This window comes from Lepisosteus platostomus, chromosome 3 (genome assembly GCF_059453375.1).
Source record: "Lepisosteus platostomus isolate fLepPlt1 chromosome 3, fLepPlt1.hap1, whole genome shotgun sequence".
NCBI classification, from domain to species: Eukaryota; Metazoa; Chordata; class Actinopteri; order Semionotiformes; family Lepisosteidae; genus Lepisosteus; species Lepisosteus platostomus.
The window spans coordinates 70,829,955-70,847,834 of NC_142613.1; positions in this window are offsets into that span (position 1 = coordinate 70,829,955).

Genomic DNA, 17,880 nt, shown 5'->3' on the forward strand with positions numbered 1-17,880 from the left:
GGTGTGAAGCAAGCATCCAAGTACAGGTTGTGTTGCTTCCAACAATCCCCACACATTATACTACGCTGTCACTTTCACAGCAGACATTCTGTTTATTCACATATCAACAATTGATTCACTTATTAACCTTGTCATGCCAGCTCAATAGAATAAGAACATACAAAAAGTTACAGATGAGAACAAATTACATCTGGCTTATCCAAGGATCAAAAAGTGTATTGAGGGAAGCCAGGGTATCAACTTCAACCACATGGCTCAAGTTCCAAACTCTCACAACCCTTTGGGTAAAAATGTTCCTCCTGTTCTCAGTTTTAAATTGACTTCCATTTAGTTTCCACTTGAGTACCGTGGTTCATGTTTCACTGTTTATTCTGCAGAAGTCCTCTGTTTTAACCTTTGTTAATGACTTTTTCAAACTTTGAATACTTGTTTCGGCTCATCATGTAGTCTTCTCCATTCACAACTAAAAATGTTCAGTTCTTTCAGTGTAATATATTTCCTTAAATCCTTGAATACATCTAGTTGGTTATCTCTTTATTGATTCCATGCCAGCAATATCTACAGTATTTTGTAACGTGGTGATCAAAATAGTACACAGCATTCTAAATGAGGCCCAATTTGTGGATTAGACAATTTTAACTTATGATCCTTTGAGCTGAATTCTAAATTCTGTAAAAATCAAATAGTGTTTTCTTGTTACACTTGTTATAAATAAATATCATTTTATTTGTCTTTTTATTGCTTCTAAAAGATGTAAGGAATGTTGTTGACATAAACAGTCTTTTCTATTTTCAAGTTTCACATTTTGTATTTATAACTTATTTTTTTTCTAATTTACATTTTACTTGCTTGCAAACACTGCAATTCTGTACATTAAACATGAAAGCCAGCTGTCTTGAATTTTATCTAAATCTTTTTGAATTTCATTTACATTGTTAGCTAATCCTTTGAATTTTGTATCATCTGCAAATTTAATTAGTTTACTAAATATACAGAAGCAGAATCTAAATAATTTATATAAATTAAGAAGAACAGTGTTTCCAATATAGATCCCTATGATACTGCAATAATGGCACATTCCAATTTTGATAATTCAACACTTATCTGTATTTCTGTTTTCTGTTTATTAACCAAACGCAAATATTTCTTGAATCCCTTGAATCTCAGCAGCCTTTAATTGGAGAAATAATTTTGTATGTGGAACTTTATCCAAAGCCTTCTGAAAATCTAAATACATTACAGTATATCATATGCTTTATATGTATCTATTATTACTGTCTGCTTTTTGTTCAAAGAACTCTAATGTGTTGATTAGACAAGTCCTACCTTTTCTAAATCCTGAAGCTGAACTCCTAAACCTAAATGCTAATTTCCAAATTTCTTGTCATTTTCCTTGCAATACCTTTGTGAATATGTTGTACTTAGTGTATATGTGACTTGCTTCTTTTGATGTTCAGTATTTAAATGTATGATAAAAGGTTTTTATAATACACCCATGTAATTTTGTTCAGTTTAAAAGAAATCCAAGTGGTTCCCTTGTGGCTCAATCTATGAGGTCACTTACTGTACTTGGAGCAAATTTTAAGATTGAGCTGAGCACTGTTCTTAGTTAAGAGACAGGGATTCTCCACACAGTGGCTCATAATTGGCTGAGCATTACTGCTGTTGGTTAGGCTAGAGTCATCCAGAGATGTGCAACAATGATCCCTCTGGTTTGCTGGGTGTATTTGAGCTTGTAGCTCATGACCACAGGACTCCCATATCCAGAAAATCTGTATAATATCTTATACAGATTTTAAGTTATATATATTATATATATTATCTGAAAGGTAGATATAATAGATCTATCTGAGGAAGACTGTCTTATCTCTTGCTAACACTATTTAACTCTGAGGTTAATACTTGTATTTGAGCAGAAAGCACCATTTTAGGTTGTTTGAGGTGTAAACATGGATGTGGACTAAATACACTGGAAACATTTTATGCTATGTCCCCCAGTATTTCTCTACCTGTCTGCTAAGTACTGTATGTTTTTGGTGAAAGAGACCTCTTTTTACTGATTGATCCAGTAGTATGAGTCATCCTACATAAGTAAAGCTTTTCCACCACTTCCACAAGGACATAATGTGGTTGCTTTAATTATTTTGCAAGATTTTATGTTCCTTATATCATCTGAAGTTAAGATATGATTGCATTTTGCAATCAAAGCGAGAGGCTTTGTATAAGGGAGATGCAAGATCAAAAAGGAAAGATATTTCTTGTGTCTACTTCGGGGGTGCTAATGGGGCACATCTGAACGTATTTAAAACTTTCCAAATGTATTGCACAGCCACAAAGTATTCTGGCACAGGACTGCATTATCTGAGGTCTACATCAAGTGTACAGCATGATCAGCAATTCTTATTCTTCAGGTCTAAAAACCACCCATCATGTTGATTGTGGAAAATGTGAACACATTCACATTATTAAATACTGTATGTAATTATAATGTATATTCATAGTTTAAAATTAAAGCCAGTGCTTTATTTTGCATTCCGGTTATTTACAGAGTTCTACAGATGTGTGTATGTGGTGGGAAATTTTATGTTACCCACTGGGTGTGGGTATTTTTTTGGCCAGAACAGTGCTTGCATCTTGGAGTTTATGAAATCCTGCATCACTTTTCACAACTGTCATTACAATTACAGCTTTCCCTTTGCTTTTATATACCACAGTCTCATCTTGTTTATGATGTAATCGTGAACATGCCTATGGGGACAGTTTACTTTACATGCTAATTAATGTTGCTAACCTAAAATAAGTGGCTAAAATATTGGCAGCATGAAAAATAATATCTCTGCTCTTATGTTACTTCATTTCTGTAGGTTTTCATGATATTCTTTCCATTGTAAGGTTTTTTTTTCTTTCAGGGGTCATTTGTAATTAAAGTTATTCACGGTATCTTAGTAACAATGGCTGATCATAAACATCTACAGGACATGGAGTATGATCAGAACTAACAACCTAACAATCCGACAGAAGTCTACACTTTAAAACATCTGTTTATATAAAAGCCATAAACACATACGATTTGAAATTAGGATTTGTGGGTTTTGTCTGAAAAAATCATACTCAGACTTCCATCAACCATTATCAGAAAGCCAGTATAGAGTTCTGGACTTTTTAGGCAGAGCCTGTTCAAATCTACCTAGTAACCCTGGAGAGGACAGAGGAATCCAAAGGAAATCCACACAAATCCTGGGAAAACAAGCATGTGCGGGACTGGGGGTTTTCAGGGTTATGTCCACTTGTCTAATATTAGTGTAGAATAGTGATTAGGGGCCCTAGATTACTAATACTATAGTTATGGGTTCAAATCCCAGTTGGCCAGGAGAGATACTTTGTGATTGTACCCTTAAACAAGAACACCTTACTCAAAATTCAACCATATACATTTATAACAACAAATGAAAAAAAAAACACATTCTCAAATGTGAAGTGGCTTGATGGCTCCTTCTGTTTACCAGTAGCTTCTTATACTTACAAACATCATAAATGTTTGAATTTGAAATTCACTGGAATTCACATTGTGGGGTTTGTTGAATTTTTTACATGATAAGATCTCTTTATTGGCCATATACAATTTCTTGTATAATTAATAATAATAATTGCTTACACTTATAAAGCACTTTTCTGGACACTCCACTCAAAGCCCTTTACAGGTAATAGGGACTCCCCTCCACCACCACCAATGTGCAGCCCCACCTGGATGATGCGATGGCAGCCATAGTGCACCAGAACGCTCACCACACATCAGCTCTCAGTGGGGAGGAGAGCACAGTAATGAAGCCAATTCATAGATGGGGATTATTAGGAGGCCATGATTAGTAAGGGCCAATGGGAATTTTGGCCAGGATGCCGGGGTTACACCCCTACTCTTTTTGAGAAACGCCCTGGGATTTTTAATGACCACAGAGAGTCAGGACCTCGGTTTTACGTCTCATCGAAGGACAGCGCCTGTTTACAGTATAGTGTCCCTGTCACTTTACTGGAGCATTAGGACCCACATAGACTGCAGAGTGAGTGTCCCCTGCTGGCCCCACTAACACCTCTTCCAGCAGCAACCTTAGCTTTCCCAGGAGGTACAGTGGCTTCAGTGGGTTGCCAGTTGTGAGTTGCAGAGTGATATCTGCTGGCTGTATGTATAAGGAATTGTATGAGTAATTTGTCTTTTCACATACCCCAGCTTGCTCTCCATGAGACACACAGACAGGGAGAGAAGCTTGAGGTCAGAGCACCCCTGGAGCAGTTGGGGTTAAAGGCCTTGCTCAGGGGCCCAATGGAGTAGGATTCCTCTGCTGGCTGCGGGATACGAACCAGCAACCTTCTAGTCAAAGGTGCAGATCCTTAGCCACAGAGCCACTGCTCCACCTGCATGTGGATTAATGCATGTGGGATTTGTTTCTTTAGATTTTGAAAACAAAGCGAATATCAAGGAATTTATTTAATTCATCCGCAGGAACATTACTTAGAATTAATATTTTTCATGTGAATCGGTGAATCGCGGTCAAATTAAAACTAAGTTAATTGAATGAGAAACAGACCAGTCTCTGTTGCATGAGAAATAGGAGATTATATTGCAACAAATACAAATGTATTTTTTGGGATAACTTGGACTGTATGAACAACAACGATGGTGACATAAGATTTAAGTAACTTGAGTGACTATAAGACTTGAGTAACATGAATTATGAGCAAAATATTTTAGGTTAAGACTTAATAGCCAGAACACTTAGTTCTTCATTAATGAAAACGTCTAAATACTAATATCTAGGAAGCTTCATTAAACAGCATGTTGCTCTAACAATGTCGTGCTCATGTTTTCCAGCTTTTAATTCGCATAAGTACGTTTTGTTGATGCTAATGCTCCAACATAATTGTTAGATATTACTACCACATGTATTATCAAGACAAGCACAAATTGAAAGAAATTACTAAATACATTTTAATGGATGTTAAACTTCCCCGGAATAAATCAACATCACCAAAATTATATTAATGTTGAAACATTTCCAGAATGTGAATTATTATTAGTAATTTGACTAATAATAATGGAGAAATATATATTTACCTAAATTTTCAAGTGATACAGAAACAGTCCAAATAAATATTTTACCTCTTCCACAGGATCTGTCTAGCTAATCATCTGCTATCCTATTGTATTGGCAACAGTAAAATACTAAATTGTAACAGATGCTAAAGGTTTAATATAGTTCTTGATATATCGCATACAGTACATTAGTTTTTTACCCTCATTGTTTACCTCCTCCATAGGTTCTTCCTTCAGTCCATAAACATTTTAGACCTTTTGCCAATATTTTTGTGTTATACTAATTTTCATTTACTTTCACACGTTCCATAAGCCATTCATTGTCATGAACCGTATTCCTGCGTGCACCTCTCGGCGTCAATACCTGTGCCCTAGTTAAGCTATTAGCACTGCTCATGCCCTTTTTCCCCCTTTATACCCATTCACTCCTCTCAGTCCTCGCTCACTCCTGAGATCAACTTTCGCCTTTCTCTTGTGCGCGTACCTTACTGACCTGACTTCTGGAGTCCGACCCTGTTTTGTCTTCGGTTTCGTCTTCGTTTCTGTCTAGCGACTTTCGGATTTGGATACCTTACTGACCCGACTTCTGGATACCTGACCCAGCTCTGTCTCCGGCTTCGACTTCGTCTCTGCCTAGCGTCTTTTGGATTTGTTTACTCTCGACCAGACTCTCCTGAAACCCGACCACGCTTGCCTACCCCCGACCTCGTATACTGCCTTTAGCTCCTAGACTTTTGGACACCTACTCTCTCAGCACCGCATAGGGTCCGACCACCTTTTCTCACAAGTCCCTAGTGACTTTATTGACATTCATAACTGCAGTCTACTAATTATCATGGTGTTAATGATGATTATAAAAACAATATCCACCATTCAAAAGTTATACACATGCAATTCCTCTTCAGCCCTTTCAGAAACTCGTTGTTTCTCATTCTATCCATTGTGCAGACAATGCTGTTAACTTTCTAAGTATACTGCAAAGGGATGAAAGTGGCTTTTCTAAAGAACGAGACAAACATAAAAAAAGTCTGTGGTTAAAATATACAAGTCACGGAGGGACCTGGATACAATTCGAGATAATTGAGAATTGACCACTGTCATAAGCAGTAAGGCGTAATGGAGTGCATGTGCCAGCAGAAGAGTGCCCCGCTGGTGTGTGGACTCCATTCCCTGGAGCATTAGGCATGGTTTTCATATGTTGTGGCTAAACTGGTCTCTGACCTGTTTCACACAAAGACCTGTTATAGAGCAGTAATCCTGTGGAAAATAAAGATTATCTTATAGTTTTTTTTTCCTGATCCCTGTAACTGGAAAGTGGAAAGAAAGTGTGATGAGTATATCTGCAAATGGCCAGTCTGGTGTTTGGACGAGTATGTATTTAATTCTGCATTGCTGCCAAAACCATGATCTGTGGAGTCAATGATCTCAAAGACTTACTGTAAGTCCTTTTTCAATGATAGATCAGCTTCATTTACAGTGCCTTGCGAAAGTATTCGGCCCCCTTGAACTTTTCAACCTTTTGCCACATTTCAGGCTTCAAACATAAAGATATAAATTTTTTATTTTATGTGAAGAATCACCAACAAGTGGGACACAATTGTGAAGTGGAACGAAATCTATTGGATTTTTGAAACTTTTTTAACTAATAAAAAAATGAAAAGTGGGGCGTGCAAAATTATTCGGCCCCCTTGCGTTAATACTTTGTAGAGCCACCTTTTGCTGCGATTACAGCTGCAAGTCGCTTGGGGTATGTCTCTATCAGTTTTGCACATCGAGAGACTGAAATTCTTGCCTATTCTTCCTTGCAAAACAGCTCGAGCTCAGTGAGGTTGGATGGAGAGCGTTTGTGAACAGCAGTTTTCAGCTCTTTCCACAGATTCTCGATTGGATTCAGGTCTGGACTTTGACTTGGCCATTCAAACACCTGGATACGTTTATTTGTGAACCATTCCTTTGTAGATTTTGCTGTATGTTTGGGATCATTGTCTTGTTGGAAGATAAATCTCCGTCCCAGTTTCAGGTCTTTTGCAGACTCCAACAGGTTTTCATCCAGAATGGTCCTGTATTTGGCTGCATCCATCTTCCCCTCAATTTTAACCATCTTCCCTGTCCCTGCTGAAGAAAAGCAGGCCCAAGCCATGATGCTGCCACCACCATGTTTGACAGTGGGGATGGTGTGTTGAGGGTGATGAGCTGTGTTGCTTTTACGCCAAACATATCGTTTTGCATTGTGGCCAAAAAGTTCGATTTTGGTTTCATCTGACCAGAGCACCTTCTTCCACATGTTTGGGGTGTCTCCCAGGTGGCTTGTGGCAAACTTTAGACAAGACTTTTTATGGATATCTTTGAGAAATGGCTTTCTTCTTGCCACTCTTCCATAAAGGCCAGATTTGTGCAGTGTAAGACTGATTGTTGTCCTATGGACAGACTCTCCCACCTCAGCTGTAGTTCTCTGCAGTTCATCCAGAGTGATCATGGGCCTCTTGGCTGCATCTCTGATCAGTCTTCTCCTTGTCTGAGCTGAAAGTTTAGAGGGACGGCCAGGTCTTGGTAGATTTGCAGTGGTCTGATACTCCTTCCATTTCAAGATGATCGCTTGCACAGTGCTCCTTGGGATGTTTGAAGCTTGGGAAATCTTTTTGTATCCAAATCCGGCTTTAAACTTCTCCACAACAGTATTACGGACCTGCCTGGTGTGTTCCTTGGTCTTCATGATGCTCTCTGTGCTTTCAACAGAACCTTGAGACTATCACAGAGCAGGTGCATTTATACAGAGACTTGATTACACACAGGTGGATTCTATTTATCACCATCAGTCATTTAGGACAACATTGGATCATTCAGAGATCCTCGCTGAACTTCTGGAGTGAGTTTGCTGCACTGAAAGTAAAGGGGCCGAATAATTTTGCACGCCCCACTTTTCATTTTTTTATTAGTTAAAAAAGTTTCAAAAATCCAATAGATTTCGTTCCACTTCACAATTGTGTCCCACTTGTTGGTGATTCTTCACATAAAATAAAAAATTTATATCTTTATGTTTGAAGCCTGAAATGTGGCAAAAGGTTGAACAGTTCAAGGGGGCTGAATACTTTCGCAAGGCACTGTATTCTGTAATTAGACCAGGAACCAATATCACTGTGTCGATAAGGACATTGGGTCATATGATGGTCACATTCTGATTCTTTTTGCAGTATTTGCTCCCATTAAACTTAAAATATGTATACTGTACATCATCAATAATTCAATAAAATCGGACATTGTTCAAAAAGGGATGAGTACTATATATTGTTGAAAGAGAGTTAGTATTTGTGCAAAGCATTACATAACAACAGTATGTTTGATGCTGAGATGCAAAAATGATGTCTGATAATACACTTTGACTTGGCAGGGATCATAACAATACACCACAGTAGTGTGCGGTGTAGTGTTCAGTCACCTTCCTGGAGAATAGGTGTGTTGCCATCATGCTATGTCAAAAAACTCTTCACAAGACTCTGTGGTCTGAGCTTTGAGTTCATGGCACCTTTCCTTGTTTTGCTTTTCACAAAGGATGGATGGAGAGTCAACCAAAATCTTGCTACTACCTCTGCAAGGCTGAAATCTGAAATCCAGAGTATGTGTTAGTGTACGTGCATGCACGATAAGGACACCACTGACAAGTTTGGACCCTTCATATTGACACAAGTCATGTCCTGATGGACAATGCAACAGACTCACCCAACTGCCTTGAGATAGCCAGGGGTCACTGGCAAGGAGAAAGCATGGTGCAGTACCGGAGCTCTTGAAAAATAGATTTTCTAGCCCATTTGAAGACAGAAGTAGATGTTATCTCTTTCCAATATCTGCCAAGTTGTGGCAGATAATAGTGTGGTTTATGTGGACTGATACTGAGGACATTCTAGAATGGGCATCCAGTATTACATGACTATGTTCATCATAATGCAAAATAGTCATTCTTCAGAGGAAGTCAGCATATCAGCTATATCTATTTTGTGTTGGTTCAAGAGTCATTTTGTGAGTTTAATCAATGACGAATGGGTGTTTCTAAAACTAGGAAGTATGAAAAAACAATTTTGTTTATAAGAAAATACCTAAACATTGCACTTTGTTACTTATATCAAGCGATAGTGATAACTCACATTTTTCTTTATGATTTCTGTTGTTTGTTGACTTCAGGTCTGCATTTAATACATTGTAGCCCCATCTTTTGATTAGCAAGAGCAGATGTCTGTGATGTAACTGATGTAACTGAGTTACGACTTATTAGTACAGGTGCCCCTCAGGACTGTGTGAGTTCACTGGTCCTTTTCACAATATACACAAATGACCAGCAGTGGTCAAGGCAAATATATTGTTAAATTTTCAGATGATACAGCTGTGCCTGGCTTAATGTCTAAAGTAAGCAGTTTGTCTGTGTAAATGTCTAAAGTACAAAGGTTTGTGCAATGGTGTGACAAATATAATCTATTTCATTTGAAAAAAAGAAAGAAATGGTGTTCAATCTCAAAGCTGCTGGTGACCATTCATACAGTATGTAGTCATTCACAAGGAACATATTACCCAGATTAATTCATATTTAGGAATATGATTCCTATGTATTTAGGAATATACACAGACAGCAACTGAGCTGGACTTCTCAGGTTGAGAGTGTTTGCTCCAGAGTTCAGCAACGTTTGTATATTTTATAAAGATTTATTAAGAGTGTTTAGAGTTGAACAGGAAATATTGCTCCTCTTTTCAAGCTGTAATTGAGAGCATTATTAGATGTGGTATAAGTGTGGTTTGGTAATTTATCAGTCCAGTTAAGATTTAAAAAATCACCTTTCTTGACCAAACAGTAATGAAGGTTGTGGGAGTAAAACAGGAAAGCTCCTTGCAGACAATTCTTGAACAATCCATGATTAGAGAAGCAGAAAAAAACATATTAGATGCTTTTAATATTCTTGGTTCTTCATATCAACTTCTTTCTTCTGGCAAACATTTTAGGGTTCCTAAATGTTGATCAAATAGATACAAATATTTGCTTGTTCCCGTATTTGTTAAAGCAATTAATACAAACAAATGGCAAATGCAGTTTCCTATTTAATATACATACAGTATGTAAAGTAAATCATTTAATGAATGTGCAAGACTTGTAACAAATATCTTTATGTTTCTATTTTTGAGTGTATCTTGAGTCTTAGTCTTTTACAGAGCTCATTCAATTATTAGCAAATCTACAAAAAAAATTAAATCTCTCTTAAATGTATTGTTAAAAAACGATGGGAGCACAGTCTATATCAGAAATCTGTTGGTGACTTTAAATACTGACTCTGTTTATTTTTTTCATTATGAGTTTCCTAATCACACATTATATAAACCATCATTAATTAAAAATAATACATTCTGTCATACAGCAATAATGTAACATGGTCAAGAAACAATCTATTTTGACTCAAGCAAGTTAACTTGACAGAAAGTTTCCTTAAAAGAAGTGCAGTTGTACAGTACATATTTTCAAATAAGCTCTATCTCCTCACAATTTATTGTACATTTATTTAGTTTTTTGTAGGTATTTAAATAGCCCATAGTCTTGCATTTATGTCTTCTATAAATCAATGAAATAATAATAATAATAATAATTGCTTACACTTATATAGCGCTTTTCTGGACACTCCACTCAAAGCGCTTTACAGGTAATGGGGACTCCCCTCCACCACCACCAATGTGCAGCATCCACCTGGATGATGCGACGGCAGCCATAGTGCGCCAGAACACTCACCACACATCAGCTATCAGTGGGGAGGAGAACAGAGTAATGTAGCCAATTCATAGAGGGGGATTATTAGGAGGCCATGATTAGTAAGGGCCAATTGGAAATTTGGCCAGGACACCGGGGTTACACCCCTACTCTTTTCGAGAAGCGCCCTGGGATTTTTAATGACCACAGAGAGTCAGGACCTCGGTTTTACGTCTCATCCGAAGGACGGCGCCTGTTTACAGTATAGTGTCCCCGTCACTATACTGGGGCATTAGGACCCACATGGACTGCAGGGTGAGCGCCCCCTGCTGGCCCCACTAACACCTCTTCCAGCAGCAACCTAGTTTTTCCCAGGAGGTCTCCCATCCAGGTACTGACCAGGCTCACACCTGCTTAGCTTCAGTGGGTTGCCAGTTGTGAGTTGCAGGGTGATATGGCTGCTGGCCATGTTAGAAACATGGCCAATGTTTCTATATTTCATTGTAATGTGGTAAATGTGAGATAAGCCTTTGGATAATTATCCAGAGAATGTATCTTGGGGGCTATGAGCTGTATTCATACCACACTGCACAGCTCATGTGTTCTGCAAATAAGAACAAAATTAGACAAACATTTAATTGTACCAAACATTGTGGATTCAGTGAAAATGGATGCTAATAAACTTTTCAGGGGCTACAAAATAGAATCAAAAACGTACTGAACCCAGGAATATTGTCTCTGTTTGTTTTCTTGTGTTGCATAGTGATTAAATGCTTTAATTGGCTGATGTCCAGTCCATAGCAAGCAAAATTGTACTCTTTATATGCAAGTTTATTTTACTGTGCAAAGAAACAGTGTAGTCTAGATCTATGGACTACCTACATGGATGACTTGAATTCTGGCATGCCTCGTATTTGTTTTTACACCCTTAATTCATTTTTCAGATGTTGGTCTTTGATTTTGTTCTATACAAAATTATGCAAATGTTACCAAGATAAAAATATTTATTGTCACATGTACGCATCAGTTCCGAACTGATCTTGTTTCGTAAGAAAGACATTTCAAATGAGATTACATACTATGTTCCCTCTTTGGTCTTTTAAGAGGTTTTGATTTTCACATCAAAGAACTGAAAAATAGAAAAATGAACACAATTAAACGTTGCTTCCTTTTACGTGTTTTTATAGTTTTATTTTTTAGATTACCCAGTAGCTTCAAGTCAAGGTTACCCAAGTAGAAAAAAAATACCATGATCAAAGCTAACTCAATGCTATTTCTGTTTGATTTTTTTTTTTGCTGAATTTAAATATTTTGTACCACTAGAAAAAATAAATAGCGGTTTCAAAACTTATTTAAGTTGATAAGGTCTTCTGATACATAATGATTGAAATCATCAGATACATCTTGTTTAGATTAATGTTAATTCAAGAATGTAAATGTTCTTGTTGAAAGCTTCCTTTATTTATGTATTTTGAACTATGTATATTTTAGCAAAGTGGTCATGTCTCATGGTCTCCCCTGGTATTTCTGCTGCTGTGACTCACATCTATGAATTTCTTTTAAAAAAAGACTTCTAAAAACACTGTTGTTAAATTTTGCAGTGCACTTTTTTATCAAATTTCATAAGGTTAATAGAACCATGTTGTAAGTCATCTATATTTGATGGACAATATGAATATTATGATTACTCTCAAATTTATAATGAGATTAAGGTAATGTTTCAGCAAAACAGTGAGTAAAGAAAGAGATAAAAAACAGTCATCTGAGTTCATCCGAGGTTTTGTCTAGCAGATTTTCAATCTTTCCCACTTAAAGATAAAGACAGCACATATACTGTAGACAAAAGTGGTTAGAAAACTTCTCAGATAACTTGAGTTGACTGTGCTCACAGGGATATTCACAGACTATGATCTCCTGATCTGCATATTTCAATAATTTTGTACATGAATTCCTTTAAAAGCTCTTTAGTCTTCATAGATGAGTCTTTGCTTGAAATTCACTACTTGACTGTAGGACTATACAATATACTATACAGTAGTTGTATTTATTGTGAAATCCTGTGAACCAATATTATTGCTTGTACACAGAGGTAACTCAGCTAATGGTGTTGTCTGTTAAGGTAATTTTGTCAACCCAAATTAATTTAGGTTTTCCTAAACTGTATCATTTCTTCCAAACTTCCCCATTTACAGTGCCATAAAAAAGTATTTGCCCCCGGTCTCACTTTCTGCATATTTGCACATCTTTCACAGTGAATTTGGTCAGATCTTTCCTTAGAGTGTAGTAGTACTGTATATAGGGGAGAGTTTGAGAGAAAAAATTGACACCAAAGTTTGGTGTACAAAGTAATCAAACATGCCTTCTTCAGGTGTGAAGAAGTTATTGTCCCACCTAGTGAAAGGAATAATTATACTCAGCTGTTTGAAAACTTTGGTTAACACTCAGGCCTGTTCTATACAAGGTCCATCATGCCACGATCAAAAGAAATGCCTAAAAAATGTCTATCATTTTGTTCATGGTTACAAAGCCATTTCTAACGCTCCACAGAACCACAATCAGAGCCATATTGTCCAATTAGAGAAAGTTTGGGACAGTAAGTGAATCTTTCCAGGAGTGTCTGTCCTGCCAAAATCTTTCCAAGAGAAAAGGAGTAGTAAAATTGTCCAGCAAGTCACAGAGAGCCCTAGCATAACATCTGGGGATCTACAGACCTCCCTAACCTTGGCTAAGGTCAGTGTTCATGACTCTAGCATTAGAAAGACACTGGGCAAAAATGGGATCTATGGCAGAGTAAGAAGGTGGAAACCACTCTTCACTAAGAACACGAGTATTGGCCTCCAATTTGCCAAAGTGCACCTGGATGATCGTCAAGAGTTCTGGGACAATGTTCTATTGACAGGTGAGTCAAAATTGAATCTTTTTGGTCTACATGGGTCCCGTTATGTCTGACAAAAAACAAGCACTGCATTCCAAAGTAAGAACATCGTATCTCAGTCAAGCGCGGTGGTGGTAGTATCATTATTTTTGGACGTTTGTTGTATCAGGATCGGGAGCAATTTGCCATCATTGAAGGAGCCATGAACTCTGTACATGTCAAGATTTTAAATTTGGAAATGAAGAAAACCCCTTGAACAGCAGATTGATAAATTAAGATCAAAATCTGTGTATAAGAACAGCGCATTATTTTAGTTGTTAAAATTATCCTCTTTTCAGGTTAAGTCCATAGTAATAATTCATCAGTTTTGATGTAATTTCTTTTTTCCAGCAGCACATCATAACCACACTTGTTTATTGTTTTTTATAGAATAACTTAACTGCATTAAAAGTCTGTGAATAAAGAACCATATATGTTTTTAACAAATAAAAAATATTATGTATGATTGTATGTATGTAATTTTCCTGTGTTCTGCTGTCTTTTTCTTTTATTTTTCTATTAGCAGTTCCCTGTTCCCTAAACTGAATATACTTCACTCCAGAACCCATGTTCACAAACATTTTGTTAAGTCACTGAATAGTTTATCAGAGTCTGTATTTTAAAGTTGTGTGAAACAAAAAGTCCTAATATTTTCAGGCAAAACATAATTAGACACAAACAATGTAAAGATTAGTACCAAAATGTCAGAGGAGAACAGACATTTGGTCTTTTGTGGATATCAAAAATGAAAAAAATGAGATTAACTTTAGATGATAAGTTTACTTTATTTACATAAATATTTTACTTGGATGGTTTCATCTTTGAAAACAGAAACCTCCAACCCAGAATGTTCTTCCTCTCCACGTACGTAAATGTTTGCACTCTCAAAATGACAGTGTCGGCAGTGCTTATAATACAGTCACACATTAAAATGACTAATTTTCTCCATGGGAAATCCATCTGTAGGATAGAACAGAATGCCAAGCCTCTTGCTTAAATAAAGCAGCCCTTTTAAAATGTACAAGTCCTTTTCCAATGCTGCGTCTAAATAGTTAAATGTGGCAGCTAAGGCAAGTATTCTCTCTTTGTCTCTCATTATCAAACAGCACTGTTTCCCCAAATATTAGGATACTATATCTAATTAAAGAGCAGTCGTTGGTTTCATCTATAAACAAGAGAGCAGTATGGAGGTAATAAAAAATATTTGGGGTAAGATTTCATCAGCGTTCTTGGTATGCAAGATGATAATGAGATAAACAGGATAATGAGATAAACTTTTCTAAAGAAAAAAGTTTCTTAACTTTTTGATAGCTAGACAAATTAAAAACAAATGAGACAAATCTACTGGATATGGATTGGGCTTAATTTAAAGTGTTGATCTTTGCGATTTTATATCTGTTATAATGCATTTACCACAATGCTTTCTTATTAACTCTATCAAAACAAGACTCATATACGGGAGGTTAAAAAGTGTTTAAATATGTTTTCAGATTCAAATTTAAGTTGAAATATTTTTGATTATTTTAATATTAGGAGCTTGTTTCTAGGGAAAAAAAGGGTGGTCAATTTTTTTGGAATATGACTCTACATGCTGTCATTTGTAATCAGGACTGAATGAATGGAACATCCAAAACATTCCTGCATCATTCCCAACTGCAATTAATCCTGCAATTAAGGAACAGTAGAGGTCTTTGTCTTCTTTTCACAGTGGGTAAAACACAATGTTTATACTGTGGATTTTTCTACTTAGAAACATACAGTACATGTTAGAACATAGTGGGCAGTTTTCATTGCAAGAAGTAAAATTTAAACCTTAGGGAAATTATAAAACAGTAGGAAACTGGAGTTTTTTTTTGCAAAAACTATATAATCTTAACACTACTACTCTGATCCTTTCCTGTTCAATTGTATTAACCAATCAGACCTAAAGGAATATTTCCTGCATTGACAGACTGAAGGAACCAAACCTTTTTAGTCTTGAAGAGAGTAAAGACTATAAAATGACCTGATCTAAATGCAGTATTTAAAATCCATGAAGGCATTGAAATAAGCAACACAGTGGATCTCTTCAGAATCAAAAGTAAAGGACGAACCTGAGGTCACGACTGTAAACTACCATGAAGTGCATTTACACTGGAGAGCAAGAGTCACTTCATTACACAAAGGATTGTGGGAATATGGAACAAGTTACCCAGCCCCATTGTTTGGTGTCTCTCAAGATGAAGAATATCACTGGAGGACATCTTTGGATTGATTAGCTACTAACAACCAAATGAAGCTGATGGGCCAAATACCCTCCCTATTTTTTGCAACCATTCTTAGTTCATTCTGGGACAAAGTGTAACTATCAGTTCTTTCCAGACCCTATGCGGACGACACAATCCAGGGAAAAGTGAGGAAACACTAGGAATAAGATCATGCAAGAAAACAGGGGGGCGTGTCCAAAGTGCGCTGGTGCACGGGGAGGTGTGGCCGAGGCAAACAATCCAGAAGTATTCCAGACAGGGAATCCAAAAACAAGCTAGAGTCCATGGCCAGGCGATCCATCCGAAACAGGAGATAAAATCAGGAACCAGGTCGGAACCGGCAGGGGGAACAGGAACAAAGACTTAAAACCATGATGGAGCCAGACTCATCAGGACCCGGGCTCACACGATACAGAAATCAGATGCAGAGCCAGGAACTGACTGAGTGTCTGGCTTTTAAGGGGAACGGGAAGGAGGCTGGAACAAGGGGCAGGTGCACAGAATAAGTCCAAAATGAAAAGAGCTGGATCGCCCTTAAGGAGGAGGGACTACAATCGTGACACAAAGTTTTTAACTACAATGATTAAGCTTTGATTTGCAGATTATGGAAAATGTAAATATATTTAGCATTTTAAAGAAATTTAAGTAATGGTTCCTATTTAGTTTCTTGAAGTTTGTAAATTATTTCAGATTTATTGTACATATTCCAATACTATACTGTGTACAAATCCTTTACTTGGCAGGGGTCAGCAGCAAAATACATTATTTCTTTATTTTTCCAGAAGTGCAATTCCATATGAAAATGAAAGTGATAATATTTTCATAAATTGTTGTAATTCTTTCACACCTAGACATTTACTTAAACTTGAATATATCACATTGTCCTGTTTCATTATAATGATTGACAAAATGATACTCTTAACATTAATTTGAAAAAAGCAGGGCATCATATTTACACTCAGTTTCTAAAAAAGGCACTATCCAAATTTATTTTTGTTAAAGTAGTTCAAGTAGGTAGCTGTGCCAGCATGCATAGGCTGCAAAGGAACAAGTAAAGGTTTATTTCATGCTGAAAAGAGAAGAAAATAAACAACGTTTCGGCTGTGGAGCCTTCTTCAGGTATCAACCAACGAAATGTTGTGAATAAACCTTTACGTGTTTATTTGTGTTATGCTTCCATGGTTACTGTATATCCCATTAGTTATTTGAGTTTTTCTGGTAAAAATTGGACAAATCTTGGATGTGGAGTAAGATAATGTGACACCTAGTTTGTATAGTCTGATTTGCTGCTTCAGAAGTACCATAATACTGTATTTCCTGACATGGGCAGATTTCTTTGCCCATGATTATTTAGTATTAATGAAACTGAAACACGTAGAGCAAACAGAATGTTCAGCATGAGTGCTTTAATCTGGTAACACATTCAACAGCATTTTAAGTACAGAAAATGATCATTATTCCTTGTTAAAATGTGATACAGAAATGTCTGTTCTGAAAAGAAAACTAACAAACCAAAATCTGCCCTCTTTCGTGGTTTTCTACAAAAACAAATAGAAACTAAAGGAAAACACAATGCAGCTGATTGGAAAACCTTTGAGTCTTGTGAACAAGTAAACACCAAAGCAAAAGCTCAACCATATCTCACTGTTCTAAGATGCCCTGTTCATGCGTTTATATGCCCACTGACTACAGTATGTGTTATTCTCAAAACTGTTCCTTTTCCCTCTGTATTGGGCATGGAACCTTTTGAGACAGAATTAATAGAATTTAAAGAATATTGGGTTAGAAGGTGGCACAGTGCTGTTGCCTTAAACCTCTTGGGTCCTGATTCTGATTAAGGACTGGATAATTTTCTATGTGGTGTGTGCATGTTCCTCCTACCTGTATGTAAGCTTAGATTTTCGTCAGTGTC